This window comes from Trichosurus vulpecula, chromosome 3 (assembly GCF_011100635.1).
Source record: "Trichosurus vulpecula isolate mTriVul1 chromosome 3, mTriVul1.pri, whole genome shotgun sequence".
NCBI lineage: Eukaryota > Metazoa > Chordata > Mammalia > Diprotodontia > Phalangeridae > Trichosurus > Trichosurus vulpecula.
In genome coordinates this window covers 84,446,565-84,459,076 of record NC_050575.1, presented here as the reverse complement: position 1 = coordinate 84,459,076, position 12,512 = coordinate 84,446,565, and positions in this window count along the sequence as shown.

Below are 12,512 nucleotides of genomic sequence, written 5' to 3'. Positions count from 1 at the left end.
AACATAGATTTTAAAACAAAATTAACATCAGATTTCAGGTCTGGAACAGATAAGTAAAATATCCAAATCTGCAAGTATTCTTCTAGGTTACAATTTTGAGAAAGACTTTGTTTTGTATATAAAACAAAACTCTCCTCTTGACAGTAAAACTGTAGCTTTCTAAAATGCCTTTGACTTTTATAGGCTCTGTGAGGCTAATTTGGAAGCACTTGCTATAACAGAACAGAACTGTGTTGTGGCTACTTAATAGAAGCCTCAGTTTCCTTATCTGGGGAATGGTAGAAAGAATGCTGGGTTTTGAGTTGGGGATCTTGGTTTGCATCCTAGCTACACTTTACATATCCCTTAATTCTTAAATGAAGGTGAAATGGGCTTTAAGGTCTTTTATCAGTTCAAATCTGTGGTCCCATGATTGTATGATTAGCTGATCTCTAAAGTCCTTATGAGTCTATAATTCTATGTATTAGTGCTGTGAGCATACATATCATGGGGCTTAGCTATAAGGGTTATTGCTAGAATACCAAAAGACTATAAACCAACCTAATTGACATCAAAGCATTAGGGGTCAAGTGAGATTTTCTACCATTGCTAATATACCACGAGGCCATAATAAACATTAAATAATAATAATTCACGATCATTATAACAATAACAGTATATCTGTGAAATAAATTATTCTAAAAACAATTAATATATTTCAGGACTGTAACCTTTTGGCCATATATTGCTCTATTGGCCTGTCTGTGACTCTTGTTAAATCATGTAACTGCTGTCTGCAGAACAGTGATTTAAATTAGACATATAGATTTCCATCTAAGTAAGACAGATGAAGTGAGATAACAGAGAGGGAAGAGCACAGCTTAAGGAGCAGAGGGAATTGATTTTGGTTTTCTTTGTACAACTGGGGTCATTTTTCTTAGATTCATCATCTGGTATTGATTGGTCTATTGAAATCAAGGAGTAAGGTATAGGAGTAAGATACAAAAGAGGCAGATTTTGAGGAGGATTTGGATGAGAAACAGCTGGGGTGGACAATGAAAAATGAAAGTGACAAATGCCAGACGTGGGTTGCTTTGTTGAACAAGAACTGCTGAAAGGGTAATTAATGATGATGATGATGATGATGGTGATGATGATGATAATAATAGCAGCAAACATGCAGCACTTAAAGATTCACAAAGCACTTCACATACATTATCTCATCTAATTTTCACAACAACCATGAGAGGCAGGTGCTACTATTCTCATTTTACAGAACAGGAAACTGAGGCACAGAGTTTGAGGGGCTTTTACAGGGTCACATGGTTTGTAAGTGTCTGAGGCAAGTTCAAACTCAGGTCTTTCTGATTTTGAATCCAGTGTTCTATTCACTATACTACCTAGTTGCCAGGAAAAGGAATGATCTAGATAGAATGAGGAGGGTAGAACAGTAAATCAGATGAAGTCTTAAGCCCTTTCTTCCCTCTCCCACCCACCCCAACCCATTCCAATTCCAAAGAAAAAGCTATTATATAAATCTCCCTATTTTGTACCAATGAATCTTGGAGAAACTCTCCCTGTCCCCCAGGCTATTCTGGTGGGAATCAGAATAAGATTATACTCATTTAGGAATGGGTGCTGAGATCAATCAAGCATTTAAGTACCTATCATTTGTCCATCCCTGTGCTAGGCTCTGGGGGTAGAAATACGAAAGCAAGGCAGTCCTAGCCCTCAATGAGTTAATATGCTACTGATGGGATACAACAGGTTCATAGATAAATAAATATAGGAAATACACAAACTAAATACACAATAATTTGGGATAGGATAGGCACTAAAAATAAGGAAATCAGGATTTTTTTTGAATAATGTGAGCTGAACCAACATATAATTTTCTATTGTTTTGTTCTGCAAATGTTTCAGTTGAACATTTTACAATTCATGGTCTTTTCTGGTCTCTTAGTATAATGCAGTGGGAATTTAGTTGATCTTAGAAGTTTCCAAGGGTGGGTGGATACAAATGAGCCAGATGACACAAATTATCATCCAGAACACCCCCATTTTAAATCCTAATTTGTGAGTCTGAATGTGAATGACAAACGTACTTCAAAGGGAACACAAACACACAAGGGAAGTTGAGGTAACTAGAGATCCTAAGGCCACACCCTTCTTCCAGACATTGTACCTAGCTACCTTGTTCTGCCATTTCCATTGGGAGGTGGTGCGGTGCATAGCCTAGTGGCAACATGGAATTGTTGGACATGGGATGCTGGGTTTAGAATCAGGAAAATCTGTTTAAGTTTAGCCTGAGATACTTATTAGCTGTGTGATTCTGAGCAACATATAACTTTTCTGGGCCTCAGTTTCCTTTAAGTAAAATGAGAGAATTGCCCTCTAAGGTCCCTCCCCTCTCTAAATCTATCCTGTTATCAAGATCTACGGGTATGGCAAAAAAGACAGTTGGGGAATATCAGCCAGGAGACTTTGGTTCTTTTCCTTTCATCTGTTGCATTCAAGCAACCTCAGTGGTGATAAGAGATCTGTGCCTTCACTGGGACTATTAGTGGAAATCTCTTCCTCTTTCTTCCCCATCCCCATTCCCACAACTCATTTATGGAAGCAGATGGAGCACTGACTGGGCATAATAGGGGAGTTACAAAATTCATCGATGTTGTCTCTGTCCTTAAGGAGATTACAATATAATTAATTCAATACTGCCAATAAATGAATTATAATTCACATTAAATACTTATTAAGAACACACAGTTGAAATCCATGCTGGAGGTGACAACATTTTTAAAGCATTTAAGGATAAATTTTCAATATATTTTAATAAAATAATGGTCCCCCCAAAATGAAAAATAATCATGAATGGTATTATTACCCAAAAAGGCAACTGAGATGACATGAATGATGGAGTCTTTTAACCTCAAATGCAAATGACACAAAAAAGTCCGCAGTTGCTGAGCCAGGCAAATTTTAAAGATGCTAACAGTTCTGGCTTTGCAACCAATGGAAAAAGATTGTTTTCAACTATGTGGTAAGGCAGTACAGAATGTCCACTCATACTCCAGTCTCCCAGAAGTAGATCCCCAACATCTTCCATGTGTATGACAACATCTTAGGTAGTCTAGGCCTGTGCCAACCCCTATTACACATATAAAATCTCCAACAGATTGCACACCCTAGTGAGGAAGGAAACATTCCATAGCCAACTCATTTTCTGAGGCAAGGAAGATTGTATCATGGATAGAGTAGCTCCCTCTCACAGATCCATCACCCAGTAAATACTTGTCCCAAGTACTTCTCTGTTTTGACTCTTACGGCTTTCTTGGTACAGTACTGTAGCTCCCAATGTTCTGCCAATCCACACCGCCCCTCTAGCCACTGCCTTCAACGTCCATAGCTGCTGATAAACCATTTTCCCTGAAGAAGTTTTGGAGATCTCATTTCTTTTTGTAAAACTACAGCAGGTCAACAGCCTCAGGGGCTGGTTCAAACATGTTCAACCATTTTGTCAGTCAGGCCTCACTATACCTAGCTGATAAAAATGAAGACAAGACTTTGCCTCTTTACACACATTCTCTTCCTGTAACAACAATGCTGCTTGCAGCTACTGTGGCTGTATAAGGCCGATAACACCAGCACACAGGAGGGCTGCTAGCACTGGTTCTTTGATCTGCTTTTCTAAGGAAAGCAACTTTAAAGGGTTTACAATCTCACTTTAATTAAACATACATACATCATTCATTTAGTTCAGGGGAAAAAGTAAGCACCCTGAACTTCAGAGAAAACACGAACAGAAATTACAAGCAGAAATTATATAAACAGAGAAAATAACACAAATCAGCAGACAGGGCTTCTAACCATCTCTCTGTAGCAATACATACATAGTTTCCAGAGAGAGAAGCACCAACATCTGGGTTTTCAAAGCCAGGGGGCTCCTTAATAGCTACCCAGAGTCTCATCTGGTGAAATCACAGGAATGCTCTTTCAATGAGTGAGCCCCAAGTAAAATGCTAACCTCTATGTATATATACACTTCTTTAGGGTCAGAGGGCATCACAACCATGCTACTCAAACCCATGTGACCTAGGCCTTCCCATGACTTCCCATGACATCAAAGACTCCCGATTCAATCAAAGACTATTGATTGAAACAAAGGCAAGACTCAAAGGCATTTGATTGCCTTAGTGCTGAGAAGCACTCCAAAACAAAAAACAACAAAAAGTCCTACCCTGTTTGCCATTATGCTTCCTTATAGAAATGGAGTAGAACCAGGAGAAAAATTTATACAATAATAGCAACGTTGTAAAAACAAACAATTTTGAAAGACTTCTCATCAATGTAGTGACCAATTCTGATTTCAAAGAACCAATGATATAGCACGCTACCCATCCTCTGACAGAGAGATGGTGGATTCAAGATATGGAGTGAGACATACATTGTATACAGGACCAATAAATATAAGAATTAGTTTTGCTTGACTGTGCCTGTTTTCATAAGGGTTTTGTTTTTCTTCATTTTTCAATTTGGGATGCATAGGAGGGAGAGAAAAATCAATGTTTGTTAACTAAAAAAAGGCACTAAAAAAAGTTCTGGGTTCTTACCTGTAATTGATTTAAGGAAGGTCAATTCCTTATACCACTTCCCTGTGTGCCTTGCCTTCTCCCCATCCCCCCCCCTTCCCCTGCATGTGTAATATCAATTGAGTTGGGACTTTTATACTGTTTTAGAATGATAAATGATAATTAAGTGTCTTTGACTGAGCCTTACTAGGTGCAAAGCCCCAGGCCCGAAACCCTATCTATTAGGTGCTAAGCCTATGTGGGCATGAAGCCCTCAGGGTCCTAAGGGGAGTTGCTAAGACCAGAGCCAATAGTAGGAGCCTAAGCTCTGGCCGCTCAGATGACATGGCTAAAGAGTATATAAAAAGAGAGAACAGAGCTATTTGCTTGGGGCTCTCAGCCGCAGGAGGAGTGGCATGTAACTCTGGGCCAGCCATTGTTATGAGCTCCCTGGCACTTGAATTCAGATATTGGTTTCTTGGTAACTATGAATTGTATTTGGTCTGTTTCTAATGTATGTTTGTAATTTGTTTGTATTTGCTCTGAAGTTCAGGGTGCTGGCTTTTTCTCTGAACTAAGTGAATGATATTGACATGATGGATTAAAGTAGGATTATTAACCCTCTAATGCTACTTTCCTTAGTAAAGCAGATCAAAGAACCTGTGCTGGCAGCATCCTTGTTGGGCTTGCGTTGGTCTTTCACCCCCACAACAGTTGCTAGCCAAATTGTTGCAACAGCATGCTAGCTTTGCTGAGGTTGGATATAAACCATATGCTATTTTTCATTTGCTCTTTCACCTCCCACAATAGCCTTGGCAGCTAACATCCAGACTGTACAGATTGCCTCAAATTTTTTGAAGACCTACTATGTACCCATTACTGCATTAAGTGTTGCAGGGAACTCAAAAGGTGGGTTAAGACACAATCCCTATTCTCTTTTAACTCACAGTTGCACTGGCTTCTAAGCAAAATGCAGTTTTAGGTAAAGTGGATGAAAGGTGGACTTGCTACATCTCTCTCGATACACAATAAACCAACTCCACTGAGGGATGGTCATTAATACAAAGAAATAGATGAAAAAAGAAATAGAGAGGGTGACTCTAAAGGTATTACTTTTCCACAAAAAAGAAAATTTCTCAGAGTCCTCATGCTCCTCTTGGTTGCTCATGTTGCAGGGGTAACTGAAGACTTTCATTGAATTCAGTCCCAGGAGAAAGAGTGTGTTACTCACAACCCTTTTCTGGGAAAATGGGGCGTTTCAGAGCTCCTCACTGTAGGATATGAGTGGGGAGCATTCTTTGTAACCAAGTTGGAGTTTTTTAAAAAAAAGCTTTGCTAAATGTATCTAGCAAGCATTTCGTCTTCCCTTAAATAAAATAAATTCCCTTAATAAAGCCAATGGAGTCAGCGTTTGGGGGGGGGGGGGGTAGTGATGGTGAGGGTGTTTATGATTAATTACAGAAGAAAGAAAGACTTTATGCTGCTGAACTATCTTCTTGGAACTGCTGGCTCTAAAACCAAGCTGTACATTGGATCCCGTTTTTTGTGCCAATCTTACATTTTTAAAAAACATAACTTTTATGAATATCATCATTAGTGCTATAAGCACAGGGAAGTATAAGTTAATTCTACAGTAAAGTGATTATTAAATCCATTAGTCATATACAGGGGATCCATAATTAACTTATTCTCCAGCATCAAGTAAATGATTCTACTGTGTGCTTTAAGAAAGCAATTGTTCACTAATATGCAAAATACAGCAAGGCTATTAGATCATAAAACCATGCAATCTTATAATTAAATTATAAATTTTACATATTTTAATAATGTGCTTTATATATTTTAATTGTTTTCTACATAAGATTAAAAGGAGATGCCACAATTTTTCTCAGACATATTATATCTAGCCCTGAATAGTACAATGCTTAATAATAAGTGATGAGTATCTACTGGGCATGACAGCAGTCTTTCAGGAATGTAGAATATTTCTTTGGAATATTGCTGAGGATTAAAATGAGAATATGTATTACTTCTAAGTGATGTTAAGGCTGTGCTCCTGGGCTTTCCTTTATTTTTTCCCCTGCTCCTTCATTAGTAACAACCATAGGCATTCAGAGTCACTATTCATATCAACCAGTTTGAGCTAGGCTCATGTCATAGAATTCAGAGCAAGAAGGGACCTTAGAAGTCATTTGGTCCAAATCTTTCATTTTACAAAAAACATCCACAAAGAGGAAATGACATGAGTTCCAAGATTCAAACCCAGGTCTTACTATCAGATTCTATTATTTTAGCTTTAAATTTGAATTAATTAAATTAAAAAAAATTATTGATAATCATACTGACAGCATGAAGATAAGCAATATCTCATATTTATATGGCATTTTAAAGTTTACAAAGCACTCTTCCCATAATAACCCTTTGAAGCAGGTAGTTCAAATATTATTATCTTCCTTTTTACAGATGAAGAAAATGAGCTTCAGAATGGTTAAATGATTTGCTCATGACTACAGAGAGAGGGGGTGTGGGAAAGTATTGGCAATCAAAATGGGCTCTTAGCACTTCATTCAACCAAGTGCCCTTGAAGAATTTGGCCTTTACTTCCTTGATTACATTAGGAGTCCTTGATGACCTCCTTGCCTCAAGGGAAAGCCTAGTTTACATGGGTTTGAGTGACATGTTTGTGACATCAGAGACTTTTAGACCACGTGGGTTTAAGTCACATTTTTGTGGCAATTTTAGGTCATGTGGGTGAGTCACCCTTGACCCTGAAAAAGATATAAAACCAGAGGTTGGCTTTGTCTTTTTCAGAGCTCTGATCCACAGCAGTAGTGGCGCACATGACTCTGGGCCAGCCATTGTTATGAGCTCCCCAGCTGAACTCAGATGTTGGTAACTATGAATTGTTTTTGGTCTGTCTGTCGATGTTTATGATTTGTTTGTATTTGCTCTGAAGTTCGGGGTGCTTACTTTTTCCCCTGAACTAAGTGAATGGGATTTGTATGCTGGATTAAAGTAAGATTGTTAACCCCTTAACGTTGCTTTCCTTAGTAAAGCAGATCAAATGAACTTGAGCTTGCAGTGTTCTGTGAGTTGGTTGTTGCTGGTTTTTCACCCCCACAGCAGCTGCTAGCCAAATTGTTGAAACAAATGGCATAGTCGGCAGGATTCGAACCTGTGTGGGGCTAGCAGCTACTGTGGCGATGGAAAACCAGCAACAACCAGCTCACAGAATGCTGCAAGCCCAGGTTCTTTTGATCTGCTTTACTAAGGAAAGCAACGTTAAGGGGTTAACAATCTCAATTTAATCTAGTATACGAATATCATTCACAGCTCAGGGGAAAAAGCCAGCACTCTGAACTTCAGAGCAAATACGATCAAATTACAAACAGACCCAATACAATTCAGTTACCAAAAAAGCCATCAACATCTGAATTCAGCCAGAAGGCTCTTAGAGTGGCTGCCCAGAGTCCCATGCCTCCAGGAGTGAGAGCCGTAAGCAAATAACTCTGTTCTCTCTTTTTATACAGTTTCAGACATCATCAGATGTCATCTGAGCAACCAGAACTTAGGCTCTGACTATTGGCTCTGGAGTTAGCACCTCCCTTCATTGGCCCCACCTGGAGCCCCACCTTAGTTACCAATTCACACCCACACAGGCTTAGCACCTAATAGATAGGGGTTTGGGCTTGGGGCTTAGCACCTAGTAAGACTCAATCAAAGATACTGAATTAATCAAAGGAAAGAAGGCAAACTCTTCAAGGGCAGTTGGTTGAATTAAGTGCTAAGAGCCCATTTTGATTGCCAATACAGGGAACCAGGATACAAACCAAGATCTTTGGACCTCAAGTTCAATGCTTTTTCCTCTATGATAACAATAATAATTTTTACGCAACATCTACTATATATCAGGTACTGTGCTAAACACTTTATAAATATTATTTCAGTTGATTTTCACAACAATCCTGGGAGGTAGGGGCTATTGTTATCCCCATTTTACAGATAAGGAAACTGGGGCAAAGATGTTAAATGACTTGCCCAGAGTTACATAGCTAGTAAGTATCTGAGGCTATATTTGAACTCAAGTCTTCCTTTCTCTATAATATAACAATTGTGTATAATATAATGTATATAATATATGACTTATAATATCTATAATAATTAGTACTATAATTATTAACAATAGCTTACATTTACATAGTGTTTTAAGGTTTGCGAAATGCTTTACAAATATCTCCTTTGATCTTTACAACAACCCTCTGAGGCAGGTGCTATTATTCCCATTTCACAGAAGAGGAAACTGAGGCTGAGAAAAGTTCAGTGACTTGCCCTGGTCACAGCTAGTAAGTATCTGAAGCCATGTTGAACTCCTAATTCTAAGTCCTGTGCTCTATTCACTGACACAAGCCTCAAAAAATTCAGAAAAACTCAACCAATAAAATGAACTAGAACTGAAGACCAACATTCCAGATAAAATTGTTTCCCATAATCACCCTGACAGAGCATTGATCCATTAAAATTCAAGAAAAACTTTTAAAATAGATGTTGCCACATTAAAAATTCATAATCTCCAAGTGACATTGAATGAATGAATGAGATGATGAATAAAGCTTTTATTATGTGCAAAGTACTGTGCTAAGTTCTGGGGCTACAAATAGAAAAATGAGAGATACCAGGCTCTCAAGAACATCCTGTTCTTTTTTTTTTCCAGCAAAATCATAGAATTGTGTATTTAGATTTGGAAGAGACCTCAGAGACCATATAGTCCAAGTCACCTAATTGTACAGATAAGGAAGTTAAGTTTCTTGCCTATATAACAAAGGCAGTAATATTAGAGACAGGACTTGAACCCAGATTCTCTGACTCTAAAGTTTACGCTCTCTTCATAGTACCACGGTATTTCTTAATGGATTCTTGAAGTAGTTTGCTATTTTCTTTCTAGCTAGGGTTCATTGTGTCTTACGCTTTACTATCTGGCTCAACAAACCCCAGTGGTTCTCTATTACCACCAGGTTCAATTTAAAGTCTTTTGTTTAACATCTAAAGCTCTTCATATCCTGGTCTTTTCCTATCTGTCCAATATTCTTTCACTTTACTGCACTGGCACTCATCTTTGAACTCTATGCCTTTGTACTGGCTGTCTTCTCATGACTGGCATATTTTGACTCTTCATCTTAGTCTTGGCTTCCCTAGCTTCCTTCAAGATTCAGCACCGATAACACCTCCTTCAAGTGGGATCACCATTTCACAGTTGGTCTACTTCACACACACACACACACACACACACACACATTCCTTTTCCTTGCCATTGAGAGTCTGTGTGTATGTGTGTGCGTGTGTGTGTGCGCGCGCATGTGTGTGTGTGTGTGTGTGTGTGTGTGTGTGTGTGATCAGTAATTTCAATCATGTCCAATTCTTCTTGATTCCATTTGGGGTTTTCTTAGCAAAGATACTGAAGTGTTTGCCACTTCCTTCTCATAGATTCAAAAGATCAAATTCTGCCTCAGATATTTACTATGTCTACCTGAGTACTTTGGCTAGCTTTTGTAAGCCTCCATTTCCTCATCTGAAAAATGGAAATAAAACTCTAATGCCTATTACCAACATCACAGAGTTATGATGAGAAAAAATATTTTATAAACCTTGTAGAGTTGTATAAATGTGAGCTATTTTATTTACTAAGAGGTATAATGGTTCCATTTTAATGGAAATAGGCATGGAGAATGCAAATAATGTGACTACTTCAGGAGGATTCATTATTCACAGTAATCGTGACCTAGCTATATCTCTTCTACATATAGAGCAAAGATATTATGAAGACCTTTCTGGGGATCTCTGGGAACATCCCATCATTTTCCTTCTGTTTTTTCTGGAATCTTATTCTTTGTTCAGTGGTGTTTGTTCCTCTCACTGTGATTCCTTGAAAATCTTTAGTAATCTGGAAAGTAGAAAGAATGTAACCATGAATGAGATACAGGCCCAGCAGTATAGAGCTTCATCCAACACTCTTTCAGTTAACAAGAAGAGAATCCTCCAGATTTTAGAAAATCACTATAATCTTGCTAGGTAGTTCCTTATTTATGAGAAATCAAGGAGGTAATTGGAATATGATGTTCTGGAGCAGTTGAGAGGCAGATATTATGTTCAACATCAGGAAAAACTTCCCAAGACTTCTAGCAACATCTAGGTTCAGCCCGGTAGCTCAGAACTAGGGTTGGCCCAGAGTCATGCTGCGCCACCACTGCTGTGGGTAAGAGAGCTCCCAAGAACATCCTGTTCTAATGGAAAAGGTTCTGGGCACAGCTCAGGTGGAAAGGTCCCATGGTCCTTATGGTTCAGAGCAGAGGGTAATGCCTCTTCTTTCATGTCATTTCCACTGATAAAATCATATTAGATTCTGATGTTAAACCATTTCCTGATGCCAAGGATTTGGGTGACAAGGATTTTCTTTTCTGGGTCGTCAGTAGACGTTGCTGTAGCCCCTACAGGAGCAGTTGCCAGGTTACATCTCCACAGAGGCTGATTCCTAGAATGATGACTGCATGCACTGACCCAGAAGGATCATGATGTCAAAGCCTTTTGGGCTCAGGGTACAGATTGTCTCCTCCAGAGTTTCATGGCATATGGTGGTCAAGGTGATGGTGGTGGTTCGACTTGTCTGGCATATGCTGACTACTGACTTTTCCTCAAGGTGCCATGCTTTCTTCAGCTAAGCTGGCTTGCCCACCCTGTGAATGGCTTGGCTGGCAGTTGGTGTGGATGGCTGGTCCCTTCTTCACAATCATTATTACATTGTGAGCTCCTTGAGGTCAGGGACTGCTGTTTGCCTCTTTTTGTAACCACCCTGCTCAGTACAGTGGCTGGCACATAGCAAAAGATTAATGAAATTTATTGACTGGCTGACTGTTCTCCTTAGGAGTTTCTTTCCCAGGTGATGGCTGTTAGGGCTGGGCTGGAAGCAGAACTGGGGCCGGGGGGGGGGGTGAGGGGGCGGTGGGGTGGGGCAAGACACCCAGCTCAGCCACAAAGCAGCCTTGCTTACCTATAGTGTATCATTTATTTCCCTGGGGTTATGGGTTCAGCTGCCCTCAGCAATGTAGGAAATGGAATGTCCATACGAGTCAGGGACAGACAAGTTCAGAGCTAAGTAATAGATCTTTACAGTGATTGAAAATTGTATAGGCATGAATAGCTTTGGAAATAAAGAAGCCTAGCAGAGGAGATGAAGAAAGGAGAGCATCTCATGGGAACAACATGATTACACATCATCTCTGTAGTCTTGTCTGCTACCACGGTAGCAGTGAGCCTGCAGAGAAGAAGTTTATGGTAATTATTTTATTCAACTACAAAAGCTGACATTTCCCCCTCCTCAGGTACCCACACAGCTGGGCTGTGGCTACCAGAAGAATTGAAGAAGTTGGCTGGCTAAAAGGGAAAGGTTCTTCTGCTGAGAGAGACCCCTGGAAAGCAAGAGCCCACTTGGCATTGATAAGGCCATATTCAATGGAAGTGGAATATAATGTGGCTAATTAGCAGTCCTCGTGAAGAAACTGTTTACAAATGTTGCAATGAGGTTTGAATAAAAACCCCTCAACTGATCGTACTAGTTGTAAGAAATGACTGGTTTCTGTTCTAAACATTTTATGATTCTTGATTAATCAGCTTTTATTCAATCAACTGGAATTTATAAAATACCTACTGTGGACCAGACACAAGGTACTAAGACACAAAGAAAGGCAAAAGACAGTCCCCGCTTTCAAGGGGAAGTTCACAGTCTATTTGACAACGTGCAAACAACTATGTAGAAACAGGATATTTATGGAATAAATTGGGAGTAATTTCTGAGGGAACTCACTAAGGTAAAGGAGGACTGAGAAAGATTTCTTGCAGAAGGTGAGAATTTAGCTGAGACATGAAGGAAACCAGAGGACCCAGGAGGCAGAAATGAGGAGGGAGAGCATTCCT